The sequence below is a fragment of the Pinus tabuliformis genome, chromosome 6, assembly GCF_031772625.1.
Source record: "Pinus tabuliformis cultivar Carrire ecotype Pingquan chromosome 6, CPIR1, whole genome shotgun sequence".
Lineage (NCBI taxonomy): Eukaryota > Viridiplantae > Streptophyta > Pinopsida > Pinales > Pinaceae > Pinus > Pinus tabuliformis.
Window position 1 is genome coordinate 314,467,424 of NC_142292.1, and position 14,666 is coordinate 314,482,089.

Consider the following 14,666-nt stretch of genomic DNA (forward strand, 5'->3'; position numbering starts at 1 on the left):
TGAAAGCAATCAAAGAAATACCAATATATGTTAAAACAATAAAGGAATTGTGCATTCGGAAATCAGAGAAAAAGAAAAAGGATCCTACAACAATCCAAGTCTTTGGTAAATTAGCAAGTCTCATGTCTACACAAACCATAGTAGAAAAATATATTGATTTTGGTATCCCAATGGTTACCATATCAATAAATAATTTCTCTGTACCAAACACATTAATAGACTTGGGAGCAGCTATAAACGTAATGACAATGGAGACAATGAAAACTTTGCAATTAAACAACATTAGATCAACTTCTACAATCTTGGAATTAGCAGATAGATCTAAAGTTGTTCCTGAAGGAATATTAGAAGATATCATAGTCTCCTTGGATTCATGGGAGTATCCTGTTGACTTCCTGATCTTGCAACCAAAGACAAACTTAGGAGGACATCCTCTAATTTTAGGCAGACCATGGTTAGCCACTGCTGATGCCTTCATAGGATGCAGATCTGGAAGCATGATTATTTCACATGGAGATGAAAGGAAACATATTACTCTTTATTCACCTGCACAATCCACTTCTTTAGAATCAATACCTGAAATTCAAGAAAAGCAACAAACGAAAGCAGTTTTAAGTATAAATCAATTCTTTAATTTTAGAGAAGAAGAAGAGAATGAAGATTTGATGGACCTTTTTATCTCAGAACCAAGTATCTCAGAGCAGCTTAGAGAAGCTCAATATGAAGCTGCAAATGAACTTTTGAATCAATGTTTTCAAGAAACCTGTACTGTTCAAACTTTGCGGAAATCTTTTATAGACATCTTTCCTGTAAACACAGTCTCCACTCCTACAACAAAAACAATTGAGGTATATCCTGGAAAGCAATTAAACATTGGAAATCAATTGCAATCAACACAAGAGCAAGAGGTAATTGCACTATTACAGAAATATTCAAAAGCTTTTGCTTGGGATTATACTGATATGCAAGGAATTCATCCTAGCACATGTATCCACCACATCTACACAGATGACCAGCTTAAACCTGTAAGACAACCTCAAAGACGAATGAATCCGATGATGAAGGAAATAGTGAAAGAGGAGTTACAAAAATTGTTGCAAGTTGGATTCATTTATCCTATTTCAGATAGTCAATGGGTTTCTCCACTGGTTATTGTGCCAAAGAAAAATGGAAAATGGAGGATATGTGTAGATTACCGCGAATTAAACAAAGCTACACTCAAAGATCATTTTCCTCTACCTTTTATTGACCAAGTGTTAGAATCATTAGCTGGTAAGAAATTTTTCTCCTTCTTAGATGGGTTTAGCGGATACAATCAGATCATAATAGCAGAAGAAGACCAAGACAAGACAACATTTACTTGCCCATGGGGAACCTATGCATATAATGTTTTGCCATTCGGTCTATGCAATGCACCTGCAACTTTTCAAAGAGCAGTACTTGCAATATTTGTTGATCTAATTCATGAATGTGTAGAGGTCTACATGGATGACTTCACAGTTTATGGAAACACATACAATGATTGTTTAAATAACCTTGAGAAAGTCTTGAAACGATACATTGAAACAAATTTGTCATTAAGCAATGAGAAATGCTATATGATGTTGACAGAAGGAATAGTTCTGGGACACCACATTTCTGCTTCACGAATAAAGGTGGATCTAGCCAAGATCCATGTCTTAGTAAACTTAATGCCTCCTACAACACAGAAAGAGGTTAGAAGTTTCTTAGGCTATGTAGGCTATTATAGATGATTTATTGAAAACTTTAGTAAAATAGCCCAACCTCTGTTCAAATTATTAGCAAAAGATATTGAATTTCACTGGACAAAAGATTGTCAAAATGCATTTCAAATTCTAAAAGAGAAATTGTCTGTTGCCCCCATTCTTTGTGGACCAAATTGGTCTTTACCATTCCATATCTCAACTGATGCCTCTGATACAGCGATAGGTGCCTCTCTGGTACAAAAAGATAACTTGTTTACTTATGCAATATATTTCATCAGTAAAAATTTAACACCTGCAGAAATGAACTACACAGTCACAGAACGAGAAATGTTAACTGTTATACATGCAGTCAATAAATTCCGACACTATATAACAGCATATCAAATTTTCATCCATACTGATCATTCAGCAATTAAATATTTGATGAACAAACCAATAACCAATGGACGAATAACAAGATGGTTACTGTTACTACAAGAATTTAATATCACAATACAAGACCGGCCAGGAAGAGAAAATCAAGTGGCTGACTTTCTGTCCCGCATACACTCACCCTCTGATCCAAATCCAGTTGTAGATAACTTTCCTGATGAACACCTGTTTGCCATCACAGTTAAAACACCATGGTTTGCAGATATTGCAAACTATTTGTCATCTGGAAGGTTTCCAGCTCAATTCACTAAAAAGCAAAAACACAAAATTGTTAGAGCAAGCTCTAGATATACATGGGTCAATGGTGATCTATTTTATACTGGTTCAGATCTAATAATTAGAAAATGTGTACGAGAAGATGAAATATTAGACATTCTAAGAGCATGTCATGATGAACCCTGTGGTGTCCATTTTGCAGGTAAACGAACGACATATAAGGTGCTGCAGCTAGGCTATTACTGGCCACCCATCTTCAGAGACTCTAAGAAGTATGTCAAGCAATGTGATAGCTGCTAGAGAACAGGACGACCAATAACATCAGATGAAATGCCACTGAAGCCACAACTTCTCATAGAACCATTTCAGCAGTGGGCACTTGACTTTGTTGCACCCATCAATCCACCATCAAATTGGAAGAGGTACATCTTAGTATGTACAAACTATGTAACCAAATGGGAATAAGCAAAAGAAGTTAACAGAGCAGCAGAAGATACAGTGATCACCTTTCTTTTTGAAGAAATCTTTGTCAGATATGGAGTACCTAGACAAATTGTAACAGATCAAGGAACACAGTTTACATCAAAGCTGGTACGAGATCTAACAGAGAAATACAAGATCAAGCACAGGAAATCAACACCATATCATCCACAAGCAAATGGTCAAGTCGAATCAACAAATAAAGTCCTGGAAAATATTATGACAAAAACAGTACAGATGAATAGAAAAGACTGGTCTGAAAAATTAAAGGATGCGCTCTGGGCCTATAGGATCACTTGGAAAACAACAACTGGTTTCAGTCCATACCAGTTAGTATATGGGAAGGAAGCTCTACTTCCTATAGAGTTTCAGATACATACATACAGACTAGCAGCTGAACTAGGACTCGACTTGACAGAAGCACAACAGCAGTGGATCATGGAACTGAATCAGTTAGATGAGCATCGTCAACAAGCTATGGAACATACTACATTAGTGCAACAACAAAGAATGAAGTGGCACGACAGATACATCAAAACAAAGACATTTCACAAGGGAGACTGGGCATTGCTTTTCGACTCCAAATTCAAAGATTTCAAAGCAAAGTTCACAACACACTGGCTAGGCCCATATGAAATTGATGAAATCTTTGACAATGGAGCAGTAAGGATCAAGACAATCGACCATGATTCCACCTCATTTATAGTGAATGGACATAGGCTCAAAGTTTATAATAGGCCTATCAGTAAAGAAGCATTTATGAAACAACTGATCGAAGACACAAAACTGGAACTCATGGTGCCAGATTCGCCATCTTCCAGTCTACTAGTTGAATAAAAATTAAAAAAAAAAACGAAAAAAAAAAAAAAAAAAAAAAGAGAGAAAAAAAAAAAAAAAAAAAAAATCAAAATAAATAAATTGTTTGCAAGTGAAAACCAGGCAACTGGCACATTGCAAGCATGAATTCATAGGGGAAAACCAGGGTCACTTGGACTCTATGAATTCTTTCTACTTGTTCTACAGTTCTCTGATCTCTTTAATGCAGGTACACTCCACCAACTAACGACTTGAGGACAAGTCAACTCTTCAACAAGGGGGGAGACTTCCATTTGCTCTTTAAGTGGACAACTGAAGTTGCAACCATCAGCTCTTTAGCTGGAAACAAGACCTGTATTGTCAATAGAAGGACCTGATATACCAAATCATTGCCAGGGGACCTGAAAGACCTGCCAATGTCAACACAACATGTGCATCTTTTGTAAGCAGAAAAAGGGACCTGAAACAATGCATCATTACAGAGGGACCTGATTATCAATTCAAGATTAGAACCTTAAGAACAAGGAGCAGCAATAAAGTCTACATTTGAATCCATCTACGATCAATTCATTTCATCCTACTTGTACAGGCATCATCCAGGGGAGTATACATGGTCATTTTGTATTTTAAAAATTCAAATTTTTCTTAGAAATTCTTAGTTTTTGTGAAGTTGAAATTAGTACCTGGGGATATTCATTATCACTTACATCCTATATTCCTATAACCCCTATACATTATAACCCTATTCCCTTTCATTTCCATACATTTCCCTCTTTTCACTAACCCTAATACCCCTAAGTATTTTTCTTTGCAAGCTTAAAAAGGCCAAACTAGGACAACTTTCAACCTGCACATACAAGTTCATGCAACTCAGAGCATTAGTAATGGTAATAATTTTAAACATGACCCCAATGGTCATTTTAAAATTATAGAACTATGTTATATAAAGTCAAAACAAAAGCAAAACCTATGCGCTATATGGAAATCAACAAAAAAATATATACCTACGCGTTATATGGAAATCAAAACATATATATACCATAATATATATGGAAATATCAAATAATACATATACCAAAGGTTGACAAAAGGAGCGAATGTGCTATATTCATTATCAAATGCGCATAAGGTATATGGTAAAGGGTATATATATTCATGTTGCATATAAAAAATTCAAGTAACGCGCATATGGTTCATATGGTATAAGGTATGGCATATAAACATGGTCACAAGCAAAGGTTCATGGACGTTAATGAAATATGGTGGATGGCCGAAGAATGAACAAACAACAGAACGTTACGGTGGGCATCCAAACATCATAGCATAAGGTATCATTACACAGTGAGCAAAGGAATACATGGTAGTGGAGCATACGGCGGTAGGTATGATTATAAACCATTGTAATGAACCCCATACGACAACCGGCCAACACTTAACACGGTGGCATGGCGATCTATTTACCCATTGGTTGAGACAATACGCAGGGATCATGCGTACCAAGCCACGACTCGGCGTCCTCATGACACAGTCGGGCGACTGGTCAAGAGGACGGCCATGTAAGCCATGACTTTTCAACCACCAATGAATACACATTGCGGTACAGCCGAAACGGTCATGAACACTGACCGAGCCATGAGCAGTTTAAACCATAACCCTGTGTCGTGTTCAACCATGATCTTCATCGCTACATAAGCTCAGAAATGGTCTTTGAAGCTGCCGCCCAGTGAAAAGAGAAGCGAATTGAGTCGGGGGAATTTAAAGAAGAGAGTTGTTCCGGAATTGATGTTTTCATAACGGATTTTCAGGGATTTATTGAGGTAAGGTGTTGGTTGTTTTAAAAGCTCGGCACAGTGAATCCAAGTTAGACTCTCAGTTGTTTATGATAATGATTGTTTGTCTTGCCACCAGTCAAATTGAAACGGTTAAACCAAGATTTGGAGCGTCGATATTTCTCAAGGTGCTCGGTGATCTAAGGTAAGCCGAAAACATAGCCCCGATTTGGTGATTTGCTGCATAAAAATGGGTATGAATCCTTAGCGAATCAGGTTTCATTTAAATGCGACAGGTTTGCATGATCAACACGTAGATTTTGGCAATGAATGTGGAATTGTATGCTGTGTCGTGTCAAAAACGTAGCCCATGAACTAAGGAAACATACAGTGCAGTGTTATTGAATGGTGAATGGCGGTGAATGTTAATGAAAAGCGCTGTAGAATGCCATATAGTTGTGCGCTGTACATTTGTATTGCCATATAGTTGTGCGCCGATTTAAAAACAAGCAGTCAAAAACAACATGCATCCCTTGCTACGCACTGATTTATATCAAAACAGAGGATTGTTATGTTTTAAAAGATTGAATGCCTAATGCCATCTTTGATGAAGGTATTGTATGTCAAAATCATTTTGAATATGCTGTGTTTGTTTTGTTTTGGGCCGAGAATTTTTATGAGACAGCCGAGAGCGGTGTTTGCAAACCTTTCATGAGCCAAGGATTGTATTTTGCCAAAATATTTGTGATTTGTTTTTAAGGTCGTGAGCATGATTTCAAATGCGTTGTGTTTATTTATTTTTAGAGGCTGAGCGTATGTGAATAGCCCTCTAGTTGCCATGCTAAGATTGAATCGCCTTCGTGCTCATAGCTCTGATTGCACCTGAGTATAGTTGATATAAGATCGAGGCCGTGTGCATAATTTTGGCACATTACACAGTCAATTTTTTTTTAAAAAATGATGATATATTGGGTTAGGCCAAGAGCATTTTTGTACATTTGTTGGTGAGGCCGAGAGCCAAATGTAGGTGCATTACACAGTTTTCTTTGTTAAAACATAAACAGTCATCAATGATTTGAATTTTGGCAAAATAAAAGAGGATCAGGAGCATGTATAAACATCGTTTGTATGTATATTTTTGTTTTCAAGAACAGAGGGCATCATATTAACAGGGTATACAGACATTTCTTGCATTGAACAGGGCTGTTGCAGAGGGCAGAGTCAAACAGAGGTGAATTGAGTTGATTGAAAAGAGGAAGGTAAGGTTCTTTGCCTTCAAAAATTTCATTTTGAAATCGAACAAATAATTGCATCTTTCTTTCAAAATGAAATTACTAACAGCAGAGGAATTTATTCATTGGTTTACAGAAGCAATGTCAAACAGAGTAAAGCCAAAATTCCAGATAGAGAGTTTGGGGAAGGAAACAATAGAAAAACATTACCAAGCAGGGACGATCAGTTTCCTACAAAAATTTGATGGCCACTCTGAACAAATAACCAGAGAGTTTATAAACAATTTCAATCAAGACCAGACACGGGTGAGAGATGTCATTATTCCTGTAACCCAGGAATATCTTTCCCAAGCCTTAGATCTGCCCATGATAGGTGAGAAGTATTACAAAGGCCTGCACTTTAAAGAGAAAGCTTGGACTTTCTTTCTTGAGAAGAACCGAAAGGGGACATTTGACAGGACAAAAGGGATACCCAGGGAATGGTTTAATGAACCATGGGGTGAGTTGGTTTTGGTTATCCAAAATTTCTTGACCTGTGATAGGGGGTATAGCATGGCTCACTTGTATAATGTTATAGTTCTGCGGCATATAAAAGGCGAGGATAGGATAAACATGCCTTATTTCCTATATAGGAGCCTCTTGAGAATGATAGAAACAGTCGAACATGAACACAGGCCTAAAGCATGATAGATATACCATCAAGGATTAATCAAAATCCTAGTTGAGTATCAGGTGAGATCACAGGGCATAGTGTGGCGAGAATTCATATCTAGAAATCAATTCATTGAACAGGTTCATGAGGTACAAGACAAAACAGAGCAGGAAAACAAAGGATTGATGAACTCACCCTTATATCCTAGAACAAGATCCAAACAACAGAACAGCATGGCCATGCAAGAAAATGAAACATCTGTTATGTCTATTCCTAGGCAATTTAGGAATAAGAGTCCTATTGACTTAGAGAAGGAAGTAGAAACATATTCCCCAAGACAGCAAGAAGAAAATGATTTTGCACAAGAGGCATTTGAGAAGGATTCTTCCTATGATGGTGCAGCAGCAGCATCACTTATGAAAACAACACAAGATTTTGAGAGAGAACTTAACTTAGGAAGAATCAGAGATCTAACTGACCAATTGGAAATTAGCAAAATCTTAGAGAAGCAATTAAAGGAAGAAAACAAGGAAAATAAGAAAGATAATGCTAAATTGGTCAAAGAAAATGAGAAAATGAATGAAGAATTGGGGAGGCTAAAGAGGAAAAATGATCTACTCTCTAAGCAAGCATTTAAGTGGCTAAAGGAAAAGAACATGTGGCAGGAAAAATATGAAAAACAAAAGGTCAAAGCAGCTTTGTTTAGGGAGAGACATGATACAGGTTTGGATTGTTTGGTCAGGGCAGCACAGCAGGAGGCATCTACAGGTACAGCATCTACTACAGAAAGGCGAAGGTCAAAGAGGAACAAGCAAGCATGGGGACATCCTTGATGATAAGAAAGGGAGAGATGTTGAGCCTTGGTTTTGGTCTTATTTTTGCTCAAAGAAACTTACTTATCCATCTATTTTCCATCCATTTTCCCTTCATTTATCCCATTTTGATGTATATTTGATATCCATTCAGGTATTTAATTTTAATTTTTCAATTTCTAAAGTTTTTATGAAAATTTGGTTTTTAGTGCAAAATTGGCAAATTCAGAAATTCCCGTAATGGCTCTATGGTTGATATGGTTGCAGGACACTTGGGCATGAATGGAATGCATGGACGGACAGCTTGGGAACTAGGACTAAGCCAACAATGCTTAGTTCGAACTGAACAAGCTTTATTAGGCCCATTTGGTGCTAGTCAACCATGACTAGTCATGCCGGAATCCCATAGAAATAGGGCTGTTTTGAGTTTTCATAGGAATGGTCATATTTCTTGGGTTGGGGATAATGAATTCGACTTGGATAGGTGGATGAGAGTAGATGGGTTTGTTTGAGTGATTATAGATTAGTTTGTTCATGAGACTTCTTATTTAAAGCCAAAACTTTGATGGCTTACATATTGATTTTGTGATATACTTTTATGCTATGACATCTTTGGATTGAGAAGTAATTTGAAGACTTGTGTTATTATTATTTTTCTGTGCAATTCTATGGTTTTGTGACTGATCTAAGCTTCTGATATCACCTCTCAAAGTGTGCAAGGCAAGGGTGGAGGGCCCCCACTCCAAGCTAAGTACACTTCCTTGTTAAACTAGTTTTATTTCCTTGTAATTTGGTTGATTGTAGCACTAGTTTTTCAAAGCTTTATTTCAGTTTGCTTTATGCTTTATGCATAGTGATTGATTTCATTTGTTAATATCTTATTCATCACTTTATTGAGTTGGAAAAACAGGTGTTCAAGTTGGGCATCCCTTCTGCTAAATGATGAATCAAAACTAGTTTCTTTTGTTTACATGCAAGCAGTTTTATTTCCATTTAGATTTAGATATTGAGATGAATGAATTATGATGGAATATCTTATGTGTCTCTTAAGTTAAGAGATTCTTTCATTTATAATTTATCCATATTGAGCTTTTGGTTTCAATCTCTGATTCATTAAGTGATAATTGAGGTGAAGGTGGACTTCTTGAGGTCAAGAACCCTTTCAATGTTTTTCTCTTTTTGAGCTGATTGAATTAGATTTATAAGATGTATTATCTTTAGCTTTTGAATAACTTATCTTTCAAGGTTTGGTTATATCTGATCTTCACATATAGTGATCTTGCCTCAAAGCATAAACAACCCGGATTGATAAGAAATAATTGTGTTAATTTAGGACCATAAATTAGCTCAACATAGCGTATAGCTGATTATCTTGCAAAACCTGTGCAATACTATTTTCAAGTGCTTTTCATGCTCCTCCTGGTTTTTAGAATAAATTAGTATATCATCAATGAAAATTAGTAGAAATTTATCTAAAATCGACTGAAAGATACTATGCATCAGACTCATAAAAGTAGCTAGAGCATTAGTAAGGTCAAAATGAAATACTATGAACTCATAATGCTGTAGCGAGTTCAAAACGCAGTTTTGCAAACATATTCTTCCTTTATCATTATCTAGTGGTAGTTGGACCTCAGTCAATCTTTGAGAATACACTTGCTCCCTGCACTTGGTCAAATAGGTTTTCAATGTTGTTGGGTTGTGTTATATTCTTTCCACGACTAGCCCACGTAATAAATTGGGGGGTTAGAGAGGGGGCGGAGCCCCCTTTCGTTTGCCCGATTGTGTAGCAGTGGGGCGGGGTCACAGGGGGTTTAAGGCACACCGTAACCACACTTTATGGAGTTTGAGGTAGCGCCCTATAAAATTTTGGTTTTGGACCCTATGTCAGGATGGGTGGACCCACCTATGGTTTTGTGCATGATTTTTGCACATGTTTTTGGATGCGATGGTTTTCGGTCCATGGTATTGGATGCTTCAGCATGTATAAATATGTATTATAACATTGAAAGGAAAATAATGAAAAATCAAGCTGGTAGTCCCGGTTTTGGGATCTAGAGGAAAATCTCTATGTATATGTGTTTTATGTGTTATGCTCTCGCATTGTTTATTTCTGTGTTTTAGAATTTGTATGCAGTTAATTTATGTACAGGGTTAAAACCTACAAATGTATGGTAAGGGATATTTATTTTTGATAACCAGTTTATTTAACTAGTGATAATCAATGCATAGCCTCAAGGTTCCGTCATTCTTTCGCACAAACAACACGTGGGCTCTCCAAGGGGATACATTGGGGTGAATGTATCCTTTATCCAAAAGATCCTAAAGCTTCATTTTGAGTTATGTGTGCTCATGGATACTCATGAAGTAAGGAGCTCTTGAAACAGGAGCTGCTCAAAGTATCAATTCAATGGTAAAATCAATGTCATGCTTAGGTGGAAATCTAGGAATGGATTCAGGGAACACATCCCTGAAGTCCTGGATTACAGGAATATCTTCGAGGGAAGTCATCTTATTCTTTGAATTGGTATATCCTACTTGGACAACATAAACCTAACAACCCTTCCTAATACATATTCCCAACGGGTTGGCAGAAATAGGGCGTAGCTTAATATTTTTGATGATCCCTTGTATTTCCTTTCTCTGTCCTAATTCCGTGAGATAACTTACATATTTATTTTTACAGTCGACTAGGGACCAAATCCCTTCCAACCAATCCATCCCTATTAGTACATCATAGGAGCCTAAAGGGAGTACATTAAGGTCAACATGGATTGATTGTCTAGAAACTCTTATAGGATAGCATTCTGTTTTCGCAGATACTCTTCTTTTAATCCCTGTGGCTAGTTGGACTAACCAAGGTTTCTTAAACTTGTTTCTCTGTAGCTGGCATTTCTCTAACACTTTAGGAACTATATAGCTTAAGCTAACACCTGGATCAAACAAAACAAAAATAGTTTGATCAACAATCATAACTTCACATTCGATCATGGTGGGCTAGTATTTTTCTTGATGATCATCCAGAGTAGCGTTAATTCTAGGCATGCTCCTTGCTATGTCTCCAACTGTGGATGCCTCTTGCATATTTGAAAGTTGTTCTGTTCTGCCTTGTGCAGGAAATTTTTGTAGTAATGGGATTCTCCACATCCCCAGCATTGCAGAGGTTGTTTTGGTTGTTGGTCATTAACAGGTTTATTGACTCCCTCTGACTGTCTATTCTTGGTGTAGTTTGTAACTTTTGGCTTGTTCCTTGGAAATTTGTTGAATGTTCTTTGTTGTATATTCTTTCCATTAGCATTCTTTATCTGTCTGCTTGGGGGTAAATTCCTTCCTTTTCTTCTTATTTCCCCTTTGGACCCTTCATTCTTCTGTCTCATTTGCTAGTAACAGATGCGAGCTTTTCGAACTGCATCATCCATTGTCCTCGGATAATCAAATTCTAATTTTTCCTTCATAAAATTGGGCATACTGCTAATAAATCACTGAATCTTACCTTTTTCTTCTTTTATATACGGAACGTATCATAATAGGGAAGTAAATCACTTCACGTATTCATTCATGGTCAAGGTTCCCAACCTTAGCTCATGGAATTCCTTTTCCTTTTCATCATAGTACCACTCCGTTAGATACTTATCCTTGAAATGCTTCTGAAATTCCTGCCACGTAACCTGTTCCTCATCAATTTTTCTCACAATTTTGATTTCCTCCCACCAAAGGGTGGCCTTACCCCTTAGTTGATAAACTGCCAGCTATGCTTTAATTTTTTCAGTGTAGTCATAAATCTGAAAGTACTTACTCATGTCAATTAACCAGGCTTCAACTGCTTCTTCAGATTCTCCTTCAAAGAGTGACGATTTTATCTTTTTAAACTCGCCTTGTAATTCCATTTTCTGTTTCTTGGTTTTATGCTAGTCGGAAATGTTATCCAAATGTCCTTCCTCATCTTCTTCGTGCCCTTCGGCTGACTCTGCATTATCTTTACCATGGTGGGTTGTTGGAGTCCTTTCCCTATCCTCTACGTTGGGATCTAGTCCCCATTGATTTTGTCGGTTGGAAAGACTTTTTAGGATTCTTTCTTGTTCCTTCCTCAGTTGTTCGTTGTCTGTACTTAGATTTGTCATCTCCGACATAATTGTTGAATTGTTTCAAGTAGAGTAGCATTGTCTTGGCAATATTCCTCTCCTGGCTTTATCCATATGTCTGGGTTGGTCCCTACATATGTTGCTTCTGGTTGGTTGGATGTTCTGGAACTCCTCTGCATTTCCGCCCTTTGGGTGCAGATCTTTGTCTCTGTGTTCACATTCACACTTACTCAGTGATTTATTACAGATTTATATACAAATATATTTTTTTGTTCATATTTGTATGTATATATTGATCCCAAAAATCTCATTGTGTGAACATGTTGCTCTGATAACATTTGGAAGAAACTAATACATGAAACTAAATAATAAAAAAAAATTATTACCATTACACTTTATGAATTTTACTGATGCCTACCATGATAGAAAGCTTTGGGTCATTTGGTGGGTAATGTTAAAAGACCAAAGGGTACTATCATCCATACAACAATTACTCCCTCCTTGCTGGCACACATTTGGTATAATGAATCTCCATAAATGCATAGATAAACTTGAGTCCCCACTAACACTACAATCCTGCATTTACTGACGAAGGTAGAATCCCCACTGACACTACAATCCTACATTTACTGACGAAGGGACTGGCCTGAAAAATCTAGACTCCGACATCTGGCCTAACCTACAGCGTTGGATCAGGAGAAATCTATGACTTCCAAGATTTGGGTTTTTCATGGTGGAATAACGTAAATGCTATGTAAAATTTTGGTCATTTGGAAACACAGTGAGGTTTTCCAGCTCGGACCTGCGACTGTAGGGTGACCTGGATGGCAGACGGTGGTATGGAACAACTTCCCTACAAGGACCATATCCACAGGCCTCCAGGTATATCATGGAGGGCAGTAAAAGCACCCAAACTCACCTGGCATTCTGATTCTTTCTTTGTTTAACATACATTCCCATTTCAACTTACTCAGCTCATGTAACAGGTAAAACCATTGATAGCTGGTCTCTTCGCCCCAGAAGGATGTGTTTGGATTCCCACTATAATCAAGAGGTTAAAAATATTGTAATAGGAGTGGTTTCATGTAAAATTTACCCCTAAAGAACCCCTAACGATGGTTTTCATACTCTTTCAGGTGTGTCTTGCCTCCCTTCGCTCGGTATTCCTCATCTCAAGTAAGCATGCTCTCCACACAAGCTCTTCTCTGCTAAATACTTACTTCCACTTGGTTTTAGGGTTTAATCTTTGGCATTTCATTAACTGTAGCTAAGTATATATCTATATATATATATATATATATATATATATATATATATATATATATATATATATATCCGAAAGGGGGGTTTTGGAGCGAGACAACTCTCTCACAACAATTTTTATCTTCAATTTCAGGTTGGTCAATCCTCCGGCTTGTCCTGGCGATTTGTTACTCAGGCGACCAACCTCAACCTCAATTAGCTGAGGGATTGTTTTATTTCCTTAAGTTAAAGTCTTTGGGTTTTCATCAGCTCGGATGTCACGGCTCTCACCGAAATTAAAAATTGTAATTGTTCTAAATGATGGGCAATGGTTGAACCCTTTCATAAGTATGATACTAGTTTTACAGTACCATCATTATGGGTTTAATTGATTGTTTATTTATATATAGTTGTTGTTAATCCGGTTCTATGTTCACCTCTAAGTCTTTTTATGAGGATTCATTGTCAGGTTTTTCTCCATTTTTGGGTTGGTCACCTATAATCATGTATTGGGATTTTTTCTATTCACTGTCATACATGTACAGGTTAGATTTTCTTATTTTTGTTTCTTTGCTAAATTTTAGGATTGTTATCCTTTTGATTTGATGAAACTTCTATTGGGTGATTGGCCCAGGGGGTCCCTTCAGAACTCGACCGAGAGCTATACGAACACTCACGAATGAATTTATTTATCGCATAGTTCTCGTTAGAGCTCCAGAGAACCTAAAATAGATAATACTCGGATAACGTCTTTTTGAGTGAGATTTCATTGTCTCTGGCATTTTTTATGTTTCTTGATGAGGTTAATCAGAATAGTACTTGTTAATTTCTATAAAATGACCATGATTCTAGAATGCATGTTACGGTTCTAATTACAAAGTATGTTGTTAAACCTCGGCAAGGCAATATGTATTTAGAAAGGTTAAATTGATATTTTCTCTTTCCACCGTAAATTGTTCTTTCATTTATTGCTTTAAATAGCTGATGCATTTTTATTCTGAAGTGGGTGAAGGTTAACTATTATCATTACTTCTTTTATGCATCGATGTATGCAAATGTCCGAATGTGCTAGAAATGTAACGAAAGATAGAATATGCCTATTAATATCAAATGACAGAGTCTTACTAGTAATTAATCAACATGTTAATTTTTCATTACATAATAATAAAACCAATAATATTTTCCTACTAGTCATTACAAAGAACA